This window comes from Nothoprocta perdicaria, unplaced genomic scaffold (assembly GCF_003342845.1).
Source record: "Nothoprocta perdicaria isolate Ctin4 unplaced genomic scaffold, notPer1 scaffold_5, whole genome shotgun sequence".
In the NCBI taxonomy this organism is placed as follows: domain Eukaryota; kingdom Metazoa; phylum Chordata; class Aves; order Tinamiformes; family Tinamidae; genus Nothoprocta; species Nothoprocta perdicaria.
In genome coordinates this window covers 2,634,581-2,660,357 of record NW_020455754.1, presented here as the reverse complement: position 1 = coordinate 2,660,357, position 25,777 = coordinate 2,634,581, and the positions used below count along the sequence as shown (strand labels likewise).

General features: G+C 37.4%; 1 long non-coding RNA gene across 1 annotated transcript; it reads right to left on the bottom strand.

The window, feature by feature from the left end:
• Window positions 1-3,242: 3,242 nt before the first annotated feature.
• On the bottom strand, window positions 3,243-15,195 carry LOC112954452. Its single transcript, XR_003250710.1, has 2 exons — window positions 15,082-15,195; window positions 3,243-3,507 (listed from the first exon to the last, which is right to left on the bottom strand). It is a non-coding gene; the product is annotated as an uncharacterized LOC112954452 (long non-coding RNA).
• Window positions 15,196-25,777: the final 10,582 nt, after the last annotated feature.

Below are 25,777 nucleotides of genomic sequence, written 5' to 3'. Positions count from 1 at the left end.
CCCTCTGAGAATCTGCATCAGCCACAGGAAACCAAATTAAGACAATCCCTGGCAGTGAGGTGGTCAGTGCTACCTTGGAGGCTCTAAATGAAACGGTGTCCTGCTGGGCTGAGGCTGCCTCTCCAGGGGGCCAGGCAGATGGAATAAAAATAAGTTTCTGTTTTCACTGGAGATGTGTGAGAACTGGTGTGTGTCTCTCCTTTCCCCAACTGCATTAGATACTTTCAATATGGACTCAACCTTCTCCCACCAGACTTTTCATAAATGACATCAATAAGACACTGTGTTTGTCTCTCTCATCCTCACGGTGAGATTTCTGAAAAAAAGACTACACCTTTCCTCCATCTTTTCCCATCCACGTAAAGCCTAAGACRTAAATAGACCTAACAGCTTTTTATGGTATCAGTAATAAACACTAGAGAGATGACAGCAATTCTCAGCTTTAAATTGTGTGAATAGCTTGAATTGAGTCAATCTCTAATTTTCCGACAATAGTAACTGTTAGTAGTCAGATCTCTATTTTTCCGAAGGGCATCTATAAAAAGCAAGAGATACGATTGCTGAGACCAAGTTAGAAATTTGCTCTTCCATTATCCAAAACGTGGCCAAGCTCCCTCTCACTGAACAGATTCTGCTGCTGAGCTGCTAGAGGCTGCAGTGGACACAGGATTCATCAGGTCCTACAACAGCTCAAGGCAAGCGGCTCCACAGGGTCACRAGGACTCCAGACAGAAGTACGGGAAGGAGCAAAAACAGAGGGTGAGCCCTGGGAGTTAGGCTCTGCATCATACCTGTGCTATTTTTACCCCAGCAAAGACAAACAACACTGTGTATTTATTCTTCTGGGATCTGCAGGCGCCAATTTAATTAACTTTATCAAATGCCACAAAATCCCCCTCATTCTCACGTCTATCTCAGAGACACACAGAGATGAACACGTTAATTGACAAGAGCTTCTCYGATTTCAGCAAAGCATCCAAACTGGTCAAGCAGAGAGCACGAGCTCCCAAGCAGGCAGGCTGCAGGGCTGCTTCATCAGCGGGATGAAGCCTCAAATGTGCCAATTTGAAGGCACAAAATACTACTGTACAAATGCCTTAAACCAATATATATCTGTGATGACCAATTCATGTAAGATTGACTTAGAATAAGGATTTTTTTTTAATCCCCGCGGTGATAACTTTTCTTTAAAATTTCGCACGTAGGAACTTGACATTTGTAAATGATTTTCTTTGGTTTAGCACAGCTCCTTCCAATTAAACTCTTCCCATTTTGTAGGATACAGTCATGTTAACAGCTCACTTGGTTTAAAAGGATTTCCTTGGCRACCCTTCTGACTTGCAGGTGCTCCTAGCAGACGCTCTGCTAACCCWTACCCCAAACCACTGGGTCTTCTCAGCAGCGCAAAGTTCTTCAATTTTCCTCTTATTCGAGGCTAATGGTTTTCACAAACAGTTTTCACGTAGCTGGCAAACTAACTCCTGGAAACTTGACATCTATTAAGAAAAAAGCGAAACACCCTACACAGCCCCAGTAACTGCCCTTTAGACATTACATTGCTTATTGTGAAAGTAGGGTTTTTTTTTTTTTTTCTCTTACATTGTGTTCATCTGAGGAAGCTCAGTCTCATGATTTCATTGTTAGAACTGTGGTTGACGATGGTTGACTGTCACTGATTATACATACATATACACACACAYGTACACTTTTTTTTAAAGCAGAGCTCTGAAGGACTCTGCAAGGGTCAGATTAATTAAAATGAAAAGCAACCTTTATATTTTCACTTACATAATATTCAAAGATTTTTCCTGTTAAGCAGCTTTGACTGTTGAAATGTACTTGAGCCCACAATACTCTCCGTAGACCTAGAGCACTCAGGATGCTGCGGGTGTTGTTAGCCATGTACAAACACATCAAACACRACACACAGGTTCCAAAWAAKKGCAATCCTTAYCCACATAGGTATACAAAATGGGACATGGAAATATACAATACATAGAAATATAAAACGAGACACAAAGTCTCATTACCCCTGTTTTATCACCAGGGAATTGGGTTGGCTGGTTTAAGACAGACACTGCTATGCATCATTTGGAAGATATCACCATACAGCACAGGCTTTGGGCAATATCGAGTTGTCTGAATTTCTACTGCATTTTCATATTTGTCACAGAGGTTAAATGATTTATCTAGATAAAGTGACATCTATTGGCATCTAGCACAGGTTATTTCCATGACAACAACTTAATCTTCCTCTACAAAGCACGTGTTTGATACCAGCTCCCTAGATACTGTTTCTACTGTGGGAAAAAAATAACACATTGGTTAATGTAGTATTAAAAACTTAGAAGGCCTGGAACGATAAAAAAGAAAAAAGAAAAAAACATATAGTTGGGGAAATATTTCTGGTAAGGAACTCATTTACCATCATGGACCTCTCATGACCATAAAGCAAATGGATACGGAGAGATTCTTAATATCACATGTGGGCTGGAATACAACAGGATAGCTGCTGGCAAAAACCTCYTAGCCCATGAGTACTATCTCGTATGAGTACTACTTCCGCCTATCAAGAAAACTAAGTGAGGGCAAGAAATTCACAAACTTATTTGGAACGGCATCCTCCAAAAAAGTCAGCAAGTCTAAAGCTTTACCAAGATGAATGACTCCCCCCTTCCCATCCTTGAAAATTTAATTAGGTTTTATCAGATTTTGGAAGTTTCTGGTCTAAAATTTAGATAAGACTAAGATTTTATTGGAAGTGCAATGAAGACAGCATTTACTTCCTRGTCAGTATTTGRAGTAAGGCAGAGGCTATAGAACTATGGAAGGRGAAAAAGGTTATTAAGCACCAGACAAGGTTTGAGAACTTGCTCTGATATGCCATCTTAACCTCTTTCATATYACCTATGTAAAAAGCGTCACTTTTTTTCTGTTTCTAATGAAATGCAACCTATCTTCTGACACACTACCAAGCTCCCAGAACTGCTTCCCACACTTTTGCTGCAGCCTTTGATAGGAGGAGCCTGATGCTCAAGSCCTCCCTAGCCCCCTTCCTATCTGCTGGCTGCACGGTCCATACAAGGACCCCAGTGCTCTATCTCTCTCTCCCAGCTCCACCAGGGTTGGAATTTCCTCCTTCCAACTCAGCTACTTCTCCTTCAGACCTGCTTCATCTCTTGCCTTCCCTTGTGTGTCTATGGGCTTCCCATCACAAAATGTAATACACAGGAGAACTGCTTCAAATGCATCAGCTCCGTCTGCTTGTACTCACAATGGTGCTGCTGAATGCCACTTGAGATTGGTTACTGTCACGACGACCAAGAGACTTCTGCCTTGTATGGCCTTGAAAGTGAGCCCTGGCRCTCTGGCACCTCCTTAAAGGTCTTACTGTCCTCTGCTTGCAAGTGGCTGGTCGCTCAATGTTGGGAGGAAGAGTGAAGTGCTGAAAGTCTGCAAAGTCCTCAGCGTCTAAATCCAACTCCTTATGGGTTTCCAGATGTCTGACTGCAAACAGAGGAAAATAAAATATTACCTCTCATTTTACTCATGAGGAATTCCTCGGTTAGTTAGAAAAAGATGAATCAAACAATGAGCAAAATGAAAACAATTCAAAAAGCAACAGGAAAAAACTTCACTGTTGACTTCAGTTTCTGACAAAYCCCACTCTGAAATGTTTATGATCACAAGAAAACAAAAATACATTTTCAAAGTGATCAATCATTTTTATGGACTTCTCATAATGTTCACGCTCTTAAGCTGCACTTTGCAGGAGATTGGAAGAGTGAAATATGGTAAATCACAGCATTGTTCACGTTTTCAGTCACAGAGCATAAACATCTCTTTGGCAAYTGCTTGTCAGCTTAAAAAAAAMCAAAACCAATAAAACCCTTAGAACTATCTAGTGAAAAGAACTCAGCAACGTTCAAGCAACAACAGACCTGAGTCAAAAACACAGATTCACAAAGCCCCAAACACAGACGGCAGCTAGGGTCTACTCCAGAAAACACATGATTGTAATCTTCCATATCACACAGAAAGACTCTATGGTAATTTCTTGTGGACCCACTGAGTTTAATTACTAACTAAGCTGGATTTGTGAGCCTGTAAAAGATTGTGTGGCAGAAACTCCCTGCAGAAGTGAAAGAGCAAATGTTCCCTCTACAGTCTCAAATTCAGAGCAGCACACGAGATATCTGCAGTGGGAACAGGAAGATCTTCACACCTGGCTTCAGAATCACTGAAAACTCCTTCACTTTGGAGAATCTCCACAACAAGAGTCCCTCACAAAAAGGAAGCATCGAAGCTCTACYTGCAGTCAACCATTAGAAGGCTCCGTAGTTTTAAACTAAAATTTCTTAAATTTTGTCCGAGATCTTCAGTAATATTTAAGGCTCGACACTGTATGGGCAAATCTGCTTCCTCGTCATACAGGTCAATGTCATTGTGAAGCAAAAAGACTTGGCCCAACTTGACTAACTCAATGGACACATAGAGAGAGATGGGGATCAAAACCTGGAAGAGATTAAATTCTCCTTGAGGGCTAAGACAAGTCTTACTGCATTCTCTCAGCAAAATCCTGTCACAGATGGACTAACACTTTCCAGAACAAGCAGATAAGCAGTTTTCTCCAAAGACATATAGTAGGACTGRAAAACMMTTTAGAAATTAAAGAAATCCATGATGGAACAGTAATGGATAAAGAGGGTCAATAAATGACAAATTAAGATGYCTGGATCTCCAAGTGCAAAAACCTTGCACSTTTCAAAGCATGTCTTCCAAAGCACATCTTCTAACCTGAGATGCATCCTGAGAAGGATGAGCTGCACACATGGTCACTCTTACAGTAACAAAAAGAAAAAGAAAAAAGTTGCACAAACAATTCCTGTGTATCCAAAACTTGCCCCAGCCTCTTCCTCCTCCTAATTTAGCTTCTTTCCCAAGTCAGTACAACCATACCTAGTTATTATTCCCTATTAGCAGAAATGACAATAATTTTTGTTTCACTGTTTTCCTGAGACACTTAGTGACAGTCCTATTTTTGGAATGAGGGATGCAGGTACGAAAAAAAAAGTTGACATTTGGATGTAAGGCGAATAAGGACAGGGACGCTAGTAGACCTAATCCTAATGAACAGAGATGGTCTAACTGGAAATGTTAACTAACTGGAGGGTTGGGGGCAGTCTTGGCTGCAGTAACCATGAGATGTTGGAATTCACAAACCTGCATGGAGGAAGCTGGGTAAGAAGTAAAATTRCAACCCTGGACTTGAGGAGAGCCAACTTTGACCTCTTCAAGTAGGAATCCCCTGGGCCAGGGTCCTAGAAGGAAAGGGAGTCCAGGAGAGTTGACTAACATTCAAATACCACTTTCTCCAAGCTCAGGCTTGATGCATTCCTGCAAGAAAGAAGTTGAGCAAGGAAGGCAGGAGACCTATCTGGGTGGGCAAGAGAAGAGAAGACTGAGAGAAGATCTGATCAATAAGTACCTGACGAGAGAACGTAGGGAGGATGGTGTCAAACTCTTCTCGGTGGTGACCAGTGATAGGACAAGGGGCAATGGGTATAAATGGGTATAAATTCAAACATAGGAAGTTCCATCACCATGTGAGGAAGAATTTCTTCACTGGGAGGGTGACAGAGCCCTGGAACAGGCTGCCTAGGGAGGTTGTGGAGTCTCTTTCTCTGAAGGTCTTTAAAACCCACCTAGAGCATGTGTGCTCTGGGTGTTCCTGCTTGAGCAGGTGGGCTGGACGAGATGATCTCTAAAGGTCCCTTCCAACCTCAACCATTCTGTGATTTTGTGTGTTTCTGCAATGCAAACATCCTGAGTCTCATTTCAATACGAATTTAGCCCAGCAGTCTTGAAGAGACATGAGCTTGTTTGGTGCGTGTGGGAATTCTCCATCATTTTGGTACGTTGGAGCTTTTTCTTCCAATTTCAAAAGGAACAGCTAAGAAGCATTAACAAAACAGAAGGACATATTGAATAGGGTTCCACAAGCATATGTTCTCACTCAATAATTTCATATTTTCCTGGCAGATGAAATGAAGATTATGCCTATTAAATTTCCAAACTAGTAAATACTGCAAGTAGTTAGAAGGGTCTGCTCAGAACTCAAATCGATCTCTCAAACAGGAGATTCAGACTGAACAAAAAAGGGGRTGTTATACGAAAGGGCAGATGAATTTGTCACACCTAAGCAGAAAAATTCAGCTACATTAGAAAATTCTGCAAAAGATGACCTAGGGACTATTGTGGATCCTAAACTGAGCATAAGTTCACGTTGTGCTATTGGGGAAAAGCAGTCAGGGAAATGTGCTACAGAAATGGGAAGCAGATCCTGTAAGAGACATAAAGTTAGCATCCTTCTTGTGTACTCGTACTAGAAAAATCCCACTGATTTTAGGCACTAAATGTTGGTTGAACCCAGTTGGAGAAAAGAAGAGGGAGAATAATTCAAGACCTAGAAATAGTCCTCAAAGTGCAAGATTTCTTGTATAGGAAATTGCATAGATGACTAAGAGCTATGCTAAGAATGTGTGCTAAGATGCTGGAGAGAGCGAGGGAGCAATCCCTCCTCCATGCTTGGTGGTTACAGGACAAGAAACAATGGCCTTAAATTTCTTGGAGAAAAAAATCAGGTAAGACATTAGGAAAAAGGTCTTTTTACCAGTAATGGAGATCTCTAAGGATCTCTCTTTGGGATCATCTGGAAAGGTTGATCCTCTATCAGGAGGCTGCACAGGTTGCACAAGCATCTGTGAAGATCAGCACAGTTGACCCTGCCTGAAAAGAGGGAACGCCGCAGGGACAATTTATCTGTCCTAATCCTGAGCTTATCTTTTGCAGAGAAGCTGAACTGTGCCTGAGGATACATATGCTGCTTTTAATGGTGGGGGCTGACTTGGGAAGGAAAGCAAACCTCCAATGCAAAACCAGGCCTTTGACATTGCCAATACAACACACTGTGCATGTATGCAGATCTCTCTCTCTCTCTCTCTCTCTCTCTCTCTCTATATATATATATGCATACATACACATCTGTAATTGGAGACCATCACCATTAGATTCAATTTGAGAATTTGGAGGAGAAAGCCTAGCAAAACAGCAGGCTCTGGGGTAACTTTTGTGTTATTTATCTTTAATTTCAGAAACCTGGCTAGAATGATTCACAAAAATCTTGTGATTCTGAATATTTTTGTAGCATTGCCATGGTAACCTGATGTGATATAACAGATGCAGGGGATATAAAAGTCACATATCTGAGTAAAAAATGTTGAGACTTTTCTAAAAGGAAGAAAAAAACAGTGAAAATAAAATATAATTTGTATAAAATATAAAATATATACCTGCAACTCCTAAATATTGCTGAACTGAAGAAAAACAAAAATTTCCTTGGAGAAGTAGCTTTCCTATTTCCCTGTAATACTATTGTTAATGTAAAATATTATATCAGAAAAAGATGTAGAAACTATTTTGTGCTTTTTTGACCTATCACATTACAGAGCTGCAAGAGAAGCATGCATACYGGATGTCAGGATGATAATTACTGCTTTATCTCCACATGTACAAAGAATATGAGAGCTGGATAGATTTGGAGGCACATTTCTATGCTGATCAGCAGTGACAAATACTGAACCAGAAGCTTCTGCAGCAGAAAAACAATTTATAGTGCTGGGGGAGAGAATTATCCCAGCTCTTTGGGGCCACAGCACATGACTCAAGCCAGACTGGTGCAGAATCTGATTGCTAGTGCATGCAAAGGCAGGACTAGCCAGTTTGCTGCAGGAAAATCTGTATAAATGACCTAAATAAATAGAGATGAGACATGCATATGTAAAGCTGAAGCATCCAAAATAATTGGGATAAAATGTCAATGCTCTCTATACGGCTATGCTTTGCTTCACCATTCCCAACACCTGTAATGAAGACAGAGACAGATATTGCTGGAGTTCTCAACCAATCTGCCCATATTGATTCCCATTAGCAAAGCAGATGCAGAGTCAAGGGAAATATAAGATGCTGTAATTTGCTCCTACCCATGCTAAACATGGCAATTTTAATGCATAATTTATTTAGAAAACATAGGCTGTTTGGGGATTGTCCAGTACTGAAGGATACACTCAGAGACTGTTCGCACACTAGTGGYAGTTATCAGTAATTCTCTGCTTTGGTACATATTTAATCTTTATGGGATATATTGTGCCTGATTCATAGCAAAGGGCATGATTTTACCAAAATAATACAAAATAATATAGGCATAAATCTGATTGCTGGATTGGTCATTTTCACTTATACCTCTTAAAATTGCAGCGAAATAAGATGTTTGACACAGCTGTTGCTGACCACTTAAATTACAATTAAGAGAAGAAAATAAACATATAAGTAGACAGATATTTTAAAATTTAAAAATAAAYATATACTTATATAAAATATATATTACATGCAAAAAAGCCCTAACAATGATGTAGTCTGGCAGCTTCTATGAAAAAAAGTACAGCAGTTCTCAGGACTTTTGAAACTGCCAGATCATATCCGCTGGTGGGCTTCAATAGCTCACGGACGCACTCTACTTGTGTGTGTATCTCCTTAAACCATAATCCATTAACAACATTACAAATTGCSTCAGTGTGTTAAGAGGGAGAAAGGAAAGGCAGAAAAGAAAAATCCTTTGTAGAGGACTAAAGCTTATTATGTTTCCTGGAATTTCAGTTTTAAATCTTGCTTTCTAATTAGATTTAAAAAATAAAGATTTTGATTTGTTTATTTTTATTCTGAGCTACTTAAAATTTTGCTTTTACATCTCATATAGGAATTGTTTTATACTGAGCCACACGCTCTGAGAAAGGAGTGAAAATTTCATATTTGGGTGTGCACAACTTCCAMCTAATTATGGAAGCCATGAATTCTCCCGTCCAAAAATTCTCACATCTCAGTTTTAAACTTGCATTTTAACCTTTATATATTGTATATATCTTCACTGCTTTTCAAAAGTCAGTCATCAGATGGTTATTGATTTCAATACCTCCTATCCATTACACACAGTGTCYGGAGGGGAAATAACAAATGCAAATACCATAAATGACTGCTATCTCTGCCTTGAAATCTGACTTTTTCTGCCACAGCACACAGACATGGTTTTTGCCCCCTGCCCCATTTCTAACAACACTCTTACTAATCAAAAAGAATCAAGCAAACTGAATAAGTTACAAAGTTAATATGATATTAGCATATGATTTCACTCTTTCTTTGAAAAGATATTACAGTCTCATGGGATAAACACAGAGGAGGGATGACTGAACTGCGCTGCCTTTTTCATTTCACTGAAAACCCATATGAAAGAATTTTAGGTTAGAAAAATGAATTTAAGAAGCTCCTGTGGGCAGCATACCTTTAGCAACATTTAAAGGGTGGCTTTGAAATATAGATTCCWAATTAAAAAGCTATGAATCTATATTCAGTGAGGGCAAACTAGAACATATTATGGAAACTCATTAAAAAATGGAAACTGAATCTGGTTTGTTTGCTTTCCTAATGAGAAGTCTAAGGAATGATGTGATAAAAATTTGATAAAATATTAAGGTATAAGATGAAACTTTGGAAAWGCTAGAAATGCTCAAATATCTTTTGAGTGTCAAAAAATCGGAGTCAAAATTGGAAAATAGTTGTATTTTATTTGTAGCTGATGAACTTGAAACATCAGAAGTCTATTAACTAACCCTAACAAAATGACATCTCGATCTCTGGGACAGTCAAGAAATCACTGTTTATAATACTGATAGAAAACTTAATTCTGTGCCCACATGAAAAACAAAAGCAGTATCAGTGTCAGGATTTTTCAGGTAAAAAAATAGGTACCAAGTTCAATCCACTTCTGATAGTGTAAATAACATTTTTTTTTTAATAGGTAAGATAGTCTTATATACTAGCTAGACAGCAAGTTCATGCTATGTCTATGATAGCTCTAGAGAAGTTATTACTCCTGGATTCAGCAATAGAATTTATTTCTCAACATAATATTGATGTCAGTCCAGTAATAACTAGCTCAAGTCAATCTTTGGAAAGGAAAGGTTGCTGGGTTTGGATCACCATTACAAAACAAAAAGTCTTCACTCAATCTTTACTCTCCTCAGAATTATAAAATATTCATAAACGATTTTAACAATTCATCTTACTGCTCAGGCCATGTTAGGACTTCTTAATAGTCTTCCTACTCTCTCCTGAGAAATTTGTTAGACTTATCCTCTTAACTTCCACAGTGGCGTCTCTTCCCTAAAACTCAATTCCACTGTTTATAGTTGTTTAGGCTTTTTTCTCTCTTCCCCTCTATTTTCCCTCATTTCTCATTTTGGAAGCAGATACTGTAGTAAGATATCTGAGACGGAGCACACTTTGGAATATCAATGGCAGGTCATTTCCTTTTAACATTTTAATCACACTCTTCTGAGCTTTTGGCTACTTCATCGTGGGTACAAAAACTTGGCCTATAGTTAGCCAATTTATGGGAGAAAGAGGCACAAAATACTTCTGAATTCTATTTCAATTTCTCTAATGCATCATTTCCCTTGAATTACATAAAAGAAGAACATTTTATTTTTAAATATACCTTTTAACCTTGACCTGATCAGATCAAATGTTTCTTAGTGTGCTTTTTCCCTCATAATTTTGAAGTGTTTTTGTAACTGAGTACTTAATTCAAATTATAAACTGGCTTTTAGCCAGGTCAGAGGCTGACACAGTCTTGGGAGGAGACAGCACCTTCTAAAGTCTGGGCAACATGGAAAACTCCTGCTCTTTTCCAGTGAGCAAGGTGAAAGGGAAAGCAGGGAGAGGAAAGGACAATGGTGACCTAGTTTAGCCCTCAATCGTGTCCCCCATAGCAATGAGAGAAGAATTAGAAAGCTGTCCCTGATCCTGCACTTGGTGAGCCTTAATCAGGTAGCAGGTAGGTAAGGCTCACACTCCTCACCGATCAGTGGTTTAGAAATAAGTAGTGCAGTGTCTCAACGTGCTCAAGTGGATGGGCTACATGATGCTCACAATCTTCCTATCTGCTTGAGATGATCTGGGAGACCATGGAGTTCCCTTGGGAGATGTCCATTCCCAGATGGCACCGTCTTCTCGCTGAGACGCCTTCGGGCGGCACTGAGCTAAATGCCAACATGTTATGCACAAGTTGGCTCAAGGAATTCCTTTGCTGTTCATCAGCAGTGGTTAATTGCCCGAGAAATCTCATCTTTATATCAAACAAGGTTGAATTAAGAACATTTTACCAGAAAAGTTTTAGATTATGGGCTACTATTTCTAGGAAAGTTTTTTCTTTGGTCATACAAGTTAAATTCTTTTTTTGGTGTGGAACAACCCTCTTTYAGGAAATAATCTGAATATTAAAAAGAGTTACATCATGAAAATGATGCAGGATATGCAGACTGATTTTCAAGAGATGTTTGTGATAACATTCTATTTTTAATAGGCACAATATTATAATGTTATTACATAAACTGATGGGAGCCTTTTGCTTTGGCAGCAGGAGGATGTGATGAATCCTACTGAGTTTACGGAAGCTTTCGGGAGCACTCGGAGGAAGTAAGAAGTGTCTTAAAGATCTCCCTACTATTTTTGTACTTTTGGAGGGCATTATATCTCTCAACTGTTTCCCTTACTCCTTTTAAAGCACTCAGATGTATCCATGCTGCTGCATTTTTCTATTCCCGCCTTTTGTGCTGCACAAGACACTCATTTCTTTCTGTCCTTCTTCCTTCCCAACCTAAACAGATTAAGTGGAATTACCATTCTAAAAGGTATGCAGGAGAGAGGGGCAGAAATGCTTCACTGAGCAGTCCAGGGCAAGCAGCAATAACTCTCTCAATGTTTTCACAAATCTGTCCTATTTCTGAAAGCAGGCTAAGACAAACACTCCCCAAAATCCTGGACACTTATGAATGCTGGACATAGAATTATGATAAAGATGTCATAGCTGACTTAATTTTAAGGACAGTTTATCTGATTAACCACAACCACCACCACAAGGTACAAAGCCTTTTCTCTTCCTCTTTTTCTGACATATTGCAGTAGGATTCTAACAGTGTCTCTGTCCCTCCACAAGGGAGAGGGATGGGAAGCCAGTCTAGCAAATGTACACAGCCAGGCACAGTCATTTTGCCACTCTGAACCTCCTCTAGTCATAAAACTCTTCCATACATTACTGTAGCCCTCTTGCCGCGTTAACGAGCCGCATCTTTGCGATTCGGCCGCTCTAGGTTTGGTGCTGACACTGTCCCACCATGTCAGCTACCCGACTTTGGCGCCAGCTTCTCACCATCTTTTCCCCAGAACTGCCTGCTCAGTGTCTGTCCCAGCCTTGTCAGGGTCACGTAGCCTTTATTTTTTTTTCTTTCTTTTTTAAACCAGGCAAACCAAACAGCTGAGCAGATTGCAGACAAGKGCCCTAGCTTTTTTACTAAAGGTTCAGGAGATGGCCAGGCAGATGGAGGCAACTATATTTACACTTGAGCGATTCGATTTTCCAAATGAGGCCACTGCAACACAGGGCAGCCCAACTGCCTGCAACAACCCTTCATCTGGGATTAGGACATACAAAGTGACTCCTCCTAGCCTCCTCTTTCACCAGCTTTTAGGAGTCATGTGGTGTCCAGCCAGAAGGTGACCTTCAGTTACAACTATTTTCATTTTATACTTTTCCAAATGAGAATTTATTTACTGMTTTCTGCATTCAGCTAGATAAATCCAACACTGTACATTTATTTTTCCTTTCTAATACAATTATTTTAAACTTCAAAATCTAATTTTATAGAGTAAGATAAATGAAAAATATTGTTCTTTTATGTTTTTCAGTGAGGCAATTAGCTGCACACACAATGCTCAGGAGTGACTATAAGTGTGGGGCAGGGAGTGCAGTCCTGCACTGCACAAACGTCTGGCTGACAAGTTCCCAACAAGTTCCTGCTCTCTGAAGCCTTGCCTCCTGCAACATCTATAGGAGACACATCTAGGAAYCACCACTTTACCAGGGCAAACTGATGCTTCCAGGGGCCTCAGAAGAGCTCTGAGCATTCGTCAAAGATGCTGACAAAATAATAGGATGTGATATGAATAAAATGCAGTCTCTTTTTCAAATACTACCATATATACTGCATCAGATGAACAAGGTAGGAGCAAACTTATCAGCTGGTCATTTCAACAACCTTATTGTTATCTCTTCACAAAATCATTTTAAYGGTAAAAAGATTTACAAAAAATGGATTTATCAATATTATTATCTCGTATTATTCCCATTTCACTTTTTTTTACTTTTTTATATTTTTTATATTTTAAAATATTTTAACTATTTTTTACTTATTAATTATTATTATTTCTTATATGTATCCTTTATGCTGTTTTAACAGAACTCTAAGTAGATAAAATGTTTTCTCTAAATTACAGCCATCTAGCACTGTCTCCAAATTCTCACATTTCAATTATCATTGAAATGTTATATAATGATATATATGATACATATATGTTATATAATGACAAAACAATACCTAGCCTTTTATTATGATGTATCCAGATATAGAGATTTTTGAAAGAAATAGCAAACAAACTTGAGCCTAAGACAACTTCTGTGCTACCACAAGGTAGAGGTTGCAATGCTGGCTCCTATCTCAAAGTACTGGATTTTTACTGTAGGAGAAATTTCCAAATACAGAAATCCTAAGAAGCTCAGGCTGATTACAGTGTGTTTGTTGTGTTTGACATCACGGAATAAACGGAAAGCTTTCCTGGAAGGAGACCCATTCGCCCCTGGCTTAGCATTCATTTAATGATGTTCACAATTATCTTCACAGCAAAGATACAGGCTTATTATGGGCTATCACTGAGCTCGCRGTGCCATGTCTCTTGCAGGAAATTGCCAAAATTTATACAGACTGCAATAAAAGCAATCTGTTTAAATTAGCTGTGTAGGAATTGCATACAAGTGAGAGTGCATGTTAGGACTAAAATGGGACATTGAGTCTGGTAGGTATAGCACATATCAGCATGCAGTCCCACACTAAGAGAGGAAATAAGGCTTTTAAATGCATCTACAGCAACTGACAGTTTATTTTCATTTTTCTTTAAAGATATTTCCTGCCCTCCRTGAAACCTCACTGATAAAAAAAACCCTCTGGAAAGAAAACTCTTTCTACCACACATTTTCTGGTTTGAGTGGTGAACGGGCTTTGTTTGTTTCAAAAATCAATTGCTAGTTCATTTTTATGGCACAAGAAAAGTTTCTCACCTATGCAAGATACAAACAAACAAAACAAACAAAAAAAGGTTTAAGATGGCTGTGAATGTATATAAAATTATTATTGTAATATTCTGTTCCTAGTTTCCAGAGTGAGGTATGAGAAAAGGTTAAATCCAACCCATGAACTCGAGGAGTCAAGGTAAGTGGCGGATGCACACTGGAGCACACAGAAATAAAAAGGCAATATAGAGGATAAACGCGATGGCAATCGGCCTAGGTGGTCTTTCCCTGCCTCTTACAGCCAAAACGTCACACAGCYGCGGAGAAAGGCCTTCTTCAGAAGCAAGAAGACAGTGCAAGAACTCYGAGGAAGTAGCACTCCTAGCAAAGCCCATGATCCCTAGATTACAAGGTAACTATGTAGATGACCGTATTTTGAGAAGTAAATCATACCAAATGCACACAGATCGGTGTTGAAGATCACAGTACTAAAGTCAAATAGATACCTGTTTCCAAAGCAACACACCTAGTACAAAATCCTAAAACAGTGCAAGTCATTTCGTGCACTAAATCTTGTAGTTTTTAAAAAATAAGTTTAATTTTTGGCCCAGTGCAGCATTTTATTCAGGGCTCATAATGACTGTTCCCCATTATGCAACTATTCTTTATCTTTTGCAGTTCAACACTATCTTCACAGAAAAACAAACAATATATTGATTTTTCATGGGAACTAAACATGATATTTTTGCTGTGGTTTTGGCCTCCATTAAATTAAAAACAAATTCCTCATTATATGTTTTAATTTTACAAAATATAAGGTAACATTTTTTTTTGCTAGATCTTACCTTATCACTTTCTGACTTCTGAAGAGTTCTTTGCTGATCAAAACCTGTCTCCGTTCTGTGTAGACTCTCTGCATGTTCTTAATATTCTTCTCTTAGGTATCTGTCCATGCAGTAAGTTTAGAACACTTCCTGCAAGAAATGGTAAGGACAATTATGGATAGTTATATATTTTTAATTAATAATGAAATACTCAAATTTCATCTACATCAAAGAGCTTGAGTTCTTCAGCACGCCTGAATTTTGCTGACAAGTTTCCTTAGATTACTAAAGCTTGCCCTTTTGAAATAATTAAAAACACAATTTGTAACCTCTTTGGTTTATGTTTTTGTTAGACATAGACCGAATTTAATCAGGGTCACTCAATATAGAATTAATTTCTATAATCAGCTCTTCTCAGAGYTCTCTGTTACCATGCAGGCTGCAAGGTTATACAGTCTGATCCTGAGTCTGTCAGCTGGAATAGCCAGAAATTCATTGGCCTGTCCAGTATTAGTAGTGATTTGTCTCCAAGAGATGAAAAAGAAACCGAAGTGTCCTTCAGTTAACCAGTTCTGTTTAGAATCAGCTTTTTATTTTTTTTTCCTAATAATATTAAATCCATAGTCAAAATCTGGCCCTGGGGTCTTACAGAAGGCCTCTGGTTAATCTAATTCACTTAGAGTAAATAACAAATGAAACTCATCCTGACACTATAGTTTAGTCTGTACCAGTTGTGACTTCTGAGTCACAGGCTAGGGGCAAAACATTCTGGTTTATTCAAAAATAATTGGTAATTGACTGTTTCCAAAGCAAGAACATGGAATCCCCCATTCACATAACGACACCTTTCTTTATGCTTAAGCAAAGGCTCACATCAAAGCAAAATTCTTTTATCTAAAATTCTGCTTAAATGATCCACAATTAAATAAGCAAAATGAGAAACATACCCAGAGGAGAAAGATATTTCTACATATGTCAGGATACATAAGTCACATGTCCTTTAATCTTTCCAAAAATTCATGAGCTTACAACAGGACAACTAGCGTAGAAACTGGGCATCTCTGAACTACTTTCACTGATAAACCACCAGGAAGTTTAAAATAACAATGCTTCCTATACCATTTAGGTGACAAATTCAACTAGATTTGGACTTTTAAGCACATGAGCTTATTTCATTTGGGTCCTCAAGACCAGAACATCCTCCAGATATTTCAGAAAACCTTCCAAAATTATGGTAGCAAGAAGGGAGCATTGCTTTGCTCTTTCTCCACAGCATTTGTATGCAATGTGTCATGGCAAGTATTAAGGTCTCTTATTTTTATTGGTCATCAACACAGTCATAGTATTTCATGTGCTTACATAAAGATTAACACAAAGGCTTCCTTCCAAAGTCCCCTATGTAATCACTGATAATCCACCAACTAACTCACTGAGCCAGAAAACCCTGGAGCCTGAAAGGAAGATAAGCAGCAAGGGAGGTGCGAAATGCTGGAAAAGGATGGATGTGTCCGAATGATGGGATGACAAGTGGAAAGGGGTCACTTCATGACCCACCCTGCACCTTATGATCATCCTCACCTCGTATCAGCTCCCTCCCTGCCACTTACCTGGCCTCCTTCCAACATATCACCTCCCCTTCCACTTATCACTTCACCTCACCACTTACTACACTCTTTTTCTATAAATCACACCTCCTTCGATGATATCATAGAATCACATGCATCACAGGAAAATAGTTTGCATGTAACAAGTAAGGTTTTATGCTAGAATTCATACCTTAAGAAGAGAAAAAGAACACGATCCAGTTTCAAATCCATGGTCTGGGTGTAGAAGCAGGTCCAACAAGGAATGAAACAATAGAAAATAAACCAAAAATTGCTTGAGAAAAATAATCTAAAAAGAAAACTGTTCTAGCACACCTTAATCATAGCATATACTAAAATAAATAAATAAATGAAATAAAATGTGGCAACCTGAACAACTATCTGTTGACGTGGAGAAGAGCATAGCTGATTAGGATAGACAACTGTTTGTCGCCTTTTATGAATAGGATTTATAGTTAATTACCAACCATCACTTCACCTTCTGCAAGTCAGTACAAAACATTCTGGTATGTAGTTTGTTTACTCTGCCTTGGTTAGGAATTAATCTGCCTTTTTAATAATTCTTATTGTTTTTTATTGGATTGTCAGTATTATACAATCCAGCTCTGAATACTCAAGCAGGTTCTACTAAACATATTTGCATTTAATTGCAAGTAAACCAGCAATTAAAGCTTAACTTTTTTCTTAATTAAACTCCAAACAGCAAATCATCATTACTAAGACACCCTGCAGGGGCAGAGATTAGAAAGACAAAAGCAGACCTGAAAATCTGTTTATGTGCCCGCAATGCAATATTTACAAAACAGTATCAGAACAGTTTGTATAGTTTTTAAAGCAGCAAGAATATGGTAACAAATAACATAAGAGTGAATACTTTATGCAGTTCCACGTTCTCTTCCCCAAGGAAAAACTGCCTGTCAGGAAGCAGCAGAAACAACCCAAACTTGGCTGCTTAGATTGCTAATGAGGCCTGACCTTGATTCTCAGCTTCTCTGCATTCACCTGGGTCACCTGCGCTGTCTGGTCCCAGCCAGCCCAAGTGTGACCCATCTCCAACGGCATTAACAAATTCCAGGTGCCAGAGCCAAGCTCTTGGTGATAATTTACTGATATTTGGCCCTTCTTTGAATAGGAACAAATTTGGAATGCACTTATAACTCAGATGCGTTCAGATTCCTGTGCTACCTCTGCTTTGCATGATGCAAATGCAAAGCCTATTGCTTTGCATGGACACAGGCTACTTTCCAGGACTCTAGTGGAGAAAGAAGAAGTAATAATAAAGATTTGCAGAGTAAACTAGTAAATGTAAGACAGAGAATGATAATTTATATTGCTCAGGCCAAATAGAGACTCACAGGTTGGTACAGATGATCAGTTGATTGTTCGTGAGACTTAATATATCCATTTATGGACTTTTGTTTTGTGTATTTAGAGTGACTCGCATGATGTGCTGTGATGCATGACCTTTTTCTGGGAACTAGAATAAAATAAATATTTATGAATTGATAGCAGTATCCTCAATATTCAGACTAAACAATCACAAGTCACACCCTAGAGACTCCTGAGCATTTATTAAAAACTACATTGGGTCTGTTTTTAATTGTCTTTTGATTTCTGAGTCATAGAGACAGAGGTCACATATTCAAAAGTTCGTGAGCAAGTGTGACGTCTAAGACCTTACTTATTTTTCATTTTTACAAAGCTGAGATCCGTAAATAGCTAATAGTTCCCATAAATGAAACTTTAAGGCAAACAAGACACGTTATTAAGTTCACAATAACCCAGAATTGTAGTCAATCACATTCACTGAATTCAAGGATTACGCCTGAATTCTCCCTTTAATATGTGCGCGTTTGTACATGAAAGTAACAGAGTAAGAGAGATAGAGGGGAAAAAAAGAAAAAGGTATCTCTGGCTTGAATCCATTACAGGAAGCATTAAGCAATGTTAATTGTAAACTTGATGTTTAGAATGATCTCTTTATTTTATTATTTTAATACCATATATAATTAATCAGTACCTGTAGGTATCACTGCTGCATTTTTTTTTTCTCAGATATTCAAAAGAGTYAAAAAACAGTCTATCATGACCATTTACAGAGAGAATGAGGAAAACTTCCATGTAGACTCATGTAAGACTGGGTGACCTGAAAGTTCTATGAAAAAGCATATTTAAGAAGTTCTTTTAAATGAAAAATCTGCTCAATTTATGTGGAAACTGTTTATCATTTAGGCCTAAAATAATTGTCATTGGATCCAAAATCTCATCATTGTTTTCAAAGGATTTATATTGTCAGTAGGGATGAATTCCTAGCCAACGCACACACAGAAAAGCAGATTATGTGAAAGTAATGGTCTAACACATTGATATCATGGTGTGCTGATGAAAGAGCTACAGTAAACTTAATTAAAATGTAGTAAGAAAATTGGCTCTATGCCCAGTTGTTTCCTTCTATTCTTTTATGAGAATATTTGAAGGCTTATGAAAATAGTAGCTTACTAATTTTCTTGTGTTTATCTTTGTATTACCAAATAACTATATATGAGTTCAGATACAATAAATGCACAATTGACTACATAAAGCACAACACTTTAATTGAAAGTGCATAGTTTTTCAGTTTCTGCTCCAGGAAGACATGACTGGTAAGTCAGGCACTGCATTCAGTTAGCATTTCTGATACTGCTATAAACCTCATTTACACAAAGCTTTTATAATTGTGGGGTAACTCAGAACTCAAGGAGATGGCTCATGCTTGGGCACARGGTTTATTTTGAGACACTTGGGAGCTCTACAAAAAGAAGTGAAAGTTCACGGTAACATCTATGAGAGTAATAGAGAAAACACATGTATATTGATAATCGCCTAGAAGACCAAAGCAAATCATTGTGAAATAAAAGAAATGACCCTTAGAATACCTATGCAGATAAAGATATTTATGGTACTCACTGATTTCTTTCATTCAAGACCTTCTTTGTATCAGATCAGAGACTATCATCCGTCCTGGTGAACATTCAGTAAGCTTTTCTAGGTTGACAAGCAAGTTGTCCAGATGAGACTTTGAAAAAAAAAAAAAAAAATCAAAATCCACTTCTTTGCTAAAAGATCTAAATCCAATTGACATGCATTTCTATATGCTCATGCTCTTATCTAAATCTACATCTATCTCAATATCTGAGATTTCCAGAAAGGGAAAAATWTAGTGTCTACAAAAGTCTTCAGAAGGTTGCTACTTTCAAGTAAGTATTTTGATCAGTTGTCAAGTACTGTTTTAATTCTCTACACAGTTTTATTCACAAGATATAGTTTAAGACATTCAGAATCCTCTATGAGATGTCTGGACAGATTTTCGTAAGAGTAATCACTTTCAACCTGTGAGATAATGTTTTCAGCATTTAGTAAAATTCAGAATTTTTAACAATTAAAGAGTAAAGAGGAATATGACTGAACAAAAAGAATAATTTGAGGKTTTTTTTTTCAGTTCAAAATACTATTCTTCTATAGGTTCACAAATGAATAAATAATGTTCCATATGTTAAAATACATAAATATAAGTAAAGAATATTTAACCACTCAGAGTGGAAAAGCTTTTTATTTGTTCTGTTTCAGTTCAAATGCAAGTTAGTTGTTTATTCTTGGTTGCAATTCAGTTGTTATCCATAAATGACAGKCCAACATGAAATAAGTTTGTTTCTGTCATATCTATTCTCTATGTAATGCCTAATTACTTCTGCCTCCTAGATTAAATTCTCATATTATTTCACCATCTCAGCAAGAAAAAAGCAAAAATCAAATGACTATATGAAAAGTATTTCAGGTTATAGTTGAAGTTCACCTAAAACCTAGGATGTTATCTCTTCGCTGCTTCTATCTGAAATATAAATAAACAGACGACTGCCAGGTTCATTTTGACGTAGGTTTACACTTGGTGTTAATAATGTAGCTAAATCACGGATTACAGAGAGTCTATGGCAGCAACAGCATGGTTGAACACAAAGCAACCATGTATATAGCTGCTAGGGCTTTACCAGTTTTTGTGACAGTCCTGATTGCCAGCTGATTTCAACAGATTTTGGAATTAAATCAAAGGGTGTATGGGATTGACTATTTATTCAGCACTGAGTTTTTGCATCTTTTCTGAGGCAGTTGGCTTTGGGTAGTGTGGGAATGCCAGTCAACAACAGAATGCCATCCAAATAGAGGACTGGTTTGGTGCCGTACAGTTTCTAATGTGTATGTGTAGAYCAAATTAACAAAAGATACTTAGAAATGTCCATACTTTCCATATATTTGAATATATTTGTATATTCATTAAGATCCAAGATGACACTATTCTTCGAAGACTGAAAACCACATTAAAAAATGGATTAGAGTACACTTATGAGATGTGTATTCTAGGCACAGGAACATTGTTTTGATGGAAGGAAAAAGAAAAAACAATGCATAAACATCTGAAGAGGTTAAAAAAGGAAACAGTCTGYATCCTTGAATAGCACTTTGAGAACTGAGAAAGCTGTATATTTGCAAGAGCTGAACAGAGGTGGGGTTGCAGAACATGCTAGCTATCTGCCTAGTATGGATCTAGAAAGACTGAAACAAAATTCTTTCAGCAGATTCCCAGCCCCATCTAAATCTGTTTTGTTGTTCTCTGGCTCATTTGATTGATGATGCATTTACATCCTACCCAGATCCCTTTACAGTAGTTACCAGCTCCCATCAGCTCTGGCTCATGTGGCACAACCTTACAGGACTAAGATTTGGTTGTCTGGCTTCTTGTTTGTTCCCTACTGAGAAGCGATCAGTAAGTTTGTGCACAAACTTAACACTGAAGATGACAGTGATGTCATCTGCTGGTAAACCTGCTACAGAAGAAGGAGGAGTAACAAGCACATCGAGTGCTAAGACATCTTAGCAGTCTTAGATAAGAATGTCATAGTCACAGATAGTAAAATTCCCTGAAGAAAAACAGAAAACAAAAGAAAACATTACCCTAATGATATAAAATCCAAATACTTTCTACTGATGGATATCAGAAAATGAGAGAATGAAAACTGTGAGGAGATTTGGATTTCTGTCTTAGTTCACCCTTCTTCCAACCTCTAACTGGCAGCAGGAAAGGCTGAGTTAAACTCCTAAGTAAATATCCAGTTGAAAACTTACCCCAAATTAAAGTTTCTCAGGGCTTATTGTAACTTTTCTACTCTAAAGTGGCTTAATGAAAGAGGGAAAAGAAGTCCCAGGAAGGGAAGATAAAGCAGAATCAATTAATAACCAGCCACCTCTTTCCTGGAGTACGACAACAGTAGCACTAGGTTTCTCTTCTATTGTTGTAGACCACTTTAAAACACTCTAAAAGTTTGTAAAATCAGAGCTCTCATCCTGCTAGTAAGGCCTCACCCAAGCTGCAGTTGGCTTTCCAGTTTAAGTCACCCACTAGCTGCTCTCTGAGCCCTTAAGTTTCCCTCCTCTCACAAGGAGTACAGCAGACGCCCTACCAAATCTTGTTGCCCAAGAAAGTCTTGTTAAACACCATTTAATTGAATGAGATTTTGCTAAAAAGAGCATCCTTTTCTCTTTAGAGCATGCACCTTGAGGCTGCTTGCTACTGAATTATACCAGGGTGACTGATCAATCCAGACACATTTAGATATAGCTGGTTTGCTTTGGGACGTACGGACTTCACTTGCCATTTTGTCCACTTCATTGCAGAATATCTTAACAGAAAAAMCCACAAATGCGATAAAACATCAAATCTGAAACATACTTCAGGTSTCCTACTGCTTGTTTCCATCCACCCTGTCTTTCTTGCCACCAAATGTCTCTTCTGTACTTTATTCCCCCCAATCCTTTCTAGGAAGAGCTACTACTTCTGTTCTAGGCGTCACTATTGTATACATTTTCAGTACTGTTCAGGATTTTTTAGCTGGATCTTACTTGAGTACCTGTTGAATTCTAAGATGCAAGAAGCAATAACTTGCATCTTAGCAAACAGCAACATTATTAAATGTGCTGTTTCAAATATTATACCCAGTAAAAGGCAACAGTTTCTGCACATAATTATATCCTTCCTGTTGTAATTCCCACAAATAGCACAAAAAATAATGACTAGTGAAGAATGACTAAGCTAATGAAACAAGTAATATTCTTAGTGCCTCCCATTAATTTAACATATATTCATTTATTTTTGATCTAATAAGTTCCTGTGGTGCAAGAAGTTTTGTGTTTTGTTAAGACATGAACACAAGGTATACTTGAATGTTATTCATTGAATTTAGTAAATAATAAGAAGAAATTACAGGTCACTTACTTAGGAAAGGGCCACAGGCACATATCTGAAGAAATGGCAATCATTTAGAGCTGTAAATAAAAAGRGAGGTGAGTAAAACTGTAATGGAGATAGAAATATGAATAATGGGGAGATGTCAGACACCTTTCTGCAAGAATATGTGTATTGACACAAATGTCACATACCTGCTGATACTCTCATCAAAGATCCTTGAGAAACATAAACTTTCTTTTCATTCCAAGCATGGCAACTGCTACAGCCCTTAAGAGACAAGCTCAGAATAAGCTTGAACATTGTCATAGGCAGTCTCTTCCAGATCTAGGTGTAATGCTCTGTCTGGAACTGTGAGCGAGTAGGAGTGATGAATAGAATTTCCTTTYGCCCAATTTCCCCTCTATATACACCCCCAGTAAAAAGATCTCTGCTTAACTCACTGCATTCGGCTTCCTGYCTGAACCTCCTTTGAGAAAATACAGTAAAAATAATGCCTTTGAAAGTGACTGCTATGAAGAGGAAGAAAAAATTTAAGGCTCACAAATAGCTTGAGCTTTATATTGATAATTGATGGGTAATTAACAACATCTTGTTCTAGCAGGACCCTTAACATTTTCCAGCGAGTTGGGTAAAACCTTATTTATTCAAGGTCACTGCAGGGATAGAATTTATCATTCTTGACCTGCCATTAGTATAGGACAAGACAGTATAGTTGGGTAATTAGCTCTGGGCTTCTSGTAATCCACTCCTGTCACAAAAGGAAAACAAACAAACAAAAACAAACAAGCCTGCAACCCCTCCTCCTGTATTACCTGGAACAACTGAGCTCAAAGACAAACAAAAGTTAAGTTCACATTAACAGTGCTTTTTGGGAAAGGAAAGCTTGGTTTGAAATGACAATTCTAATATCATTTTCCTATTCTATTTAGAGCTTTCCTCAGGCTGTGGTAAAATAAATAAAAAAAAGAAAAATAAAATTATCTGAGCAGTAGGAATAAAGGGAAACTGAGAAATAAAAGGGCATGAAGTAGAGTGTGCAACCCACAAACTAAGCAAAAAATGAAATGAAAAACATTATAGGTACACTTATTTAATAAAGTAATAAAATCTAATTTTTTTTTTTTTGTGCCACAAATATTAAAGCAGTTACAAACCAGGAAAGTCAACAGTAGCTAATTTCAGAGTTAAAATACCGTTACACCAAAAATGACCAGCAGTTTCAGAGAAAACAGTGGAAGTAGATGAGTTACTAATATTTTCAAAGTTTTTCTTCTGTGTCCAAAATAATCATATCTTTTCAAAATAATCATATCTTTTCATTTTTGTGACATACAGGATTTATATAATACAATACTTTTCTMTTGAAAGAAAATGTGCTCAATTGACATTTTTTTTGAAAATTTTTATGAGAAAACTGTCTTATCTGGGTAGGGCCTGTAAGATTTTTGTCACAGTACTATGAGCAAGCTCTAAGTCTACATTGTATCTATACAATGTATAGATATATTTTCATAAAATGACACAGTGTTTGCAATTGTACATGTCCAGCAGAGGGAATAAATAGGCTGTCTAGGATAGAAAATTCATGGCTCCATTAGTTAAAATGCTACCTCTTTAGCTTCTGTGTGTTTATTACTTTCATACGTGGTCAAAATGATTTATTATCCAGTCTTCATATTTTATTATTTAGTCTTATATATCTTTCACACAAGTGACTGACCGTAAGACCTTACAGTCATTTTAGTAATAAAAAGGAGTTTCTTAATATGATTTCCTCCACAGACTATTTAATATTCATCATACCTGGATGATACATAAATCATTTATGTTGCCTAAGTGGAAAAAAAGAAGCCTACAGCTCTGTTCAAGAACAGAAATTTGCAGGTATTTTTAACTGTGCCTTATTATAACTTTATTATGCCCACTGACCCATTTTGACTTCAGATGATCTGTTACAAAATGAGCTTTCAGCCCAACTAAGGTGCAAGAAATTCAGTATTGTACATATAAATCATAATATCAGCTGGTCATAGTGTGCTATCTTTATGTAGGTCTGATTTCATCTCAGTGACATAATTAATATATAAATAGGAAAGAAAAGGAATTCTATAGTTTGAACAATCAAAATGAACTCCTACTGACTTGAATGGGGCTTGAATTTAATCTCTAACCTTATATTTTCAAGCACACTTTTGTGCTTCAAATATTCACTTGAATACACACTTTTAAAATACCTTTGATGTCCATAACTGACTACTTTTACAATCAGGATTTCATTCTTCAGAGATCTGTAAAAATTGCAAGAAAAACCCTGTATTTTAATTTAAACAGCTTAAAAATAGTCATTTGCAATTTTAATAAGTTACATTTCAGAATATAGTTGTGATTCAGTTTTAAGCAAACGTACACTATTTCAGAGACAGAGTAACTATTTTCTTACATAATACCTAGAAACCTTTATAAATGCAAAACAGTAAGAATCTGATATTTGCCTCCTTTATATGCCTGCATATTTCATATATGTGTTTACATTCAGTAGGCTGATAGTAAGGATCACTTTTCAGATTTTTTTTTTGTGCAAAAGTAACAAAAACACAAAGGCTAAGGCTTACAGAGCATCTTAGAGAAGCTGTGTGTATAAATTCAGATTATACTTATTTGTCATACTAATCAGTTATAAGCAATACCTGTTGAGAACACATTTCCCATCTGGACTACTYGTCTATTACACTGATACATCATTATCTTGGCAATTTTGCCTCTTGCCATAAAATGAGCCGACAAGGACAATTGGAAAGACAAATGTGGATGGAAGCACTAAATGTCAACATCATTT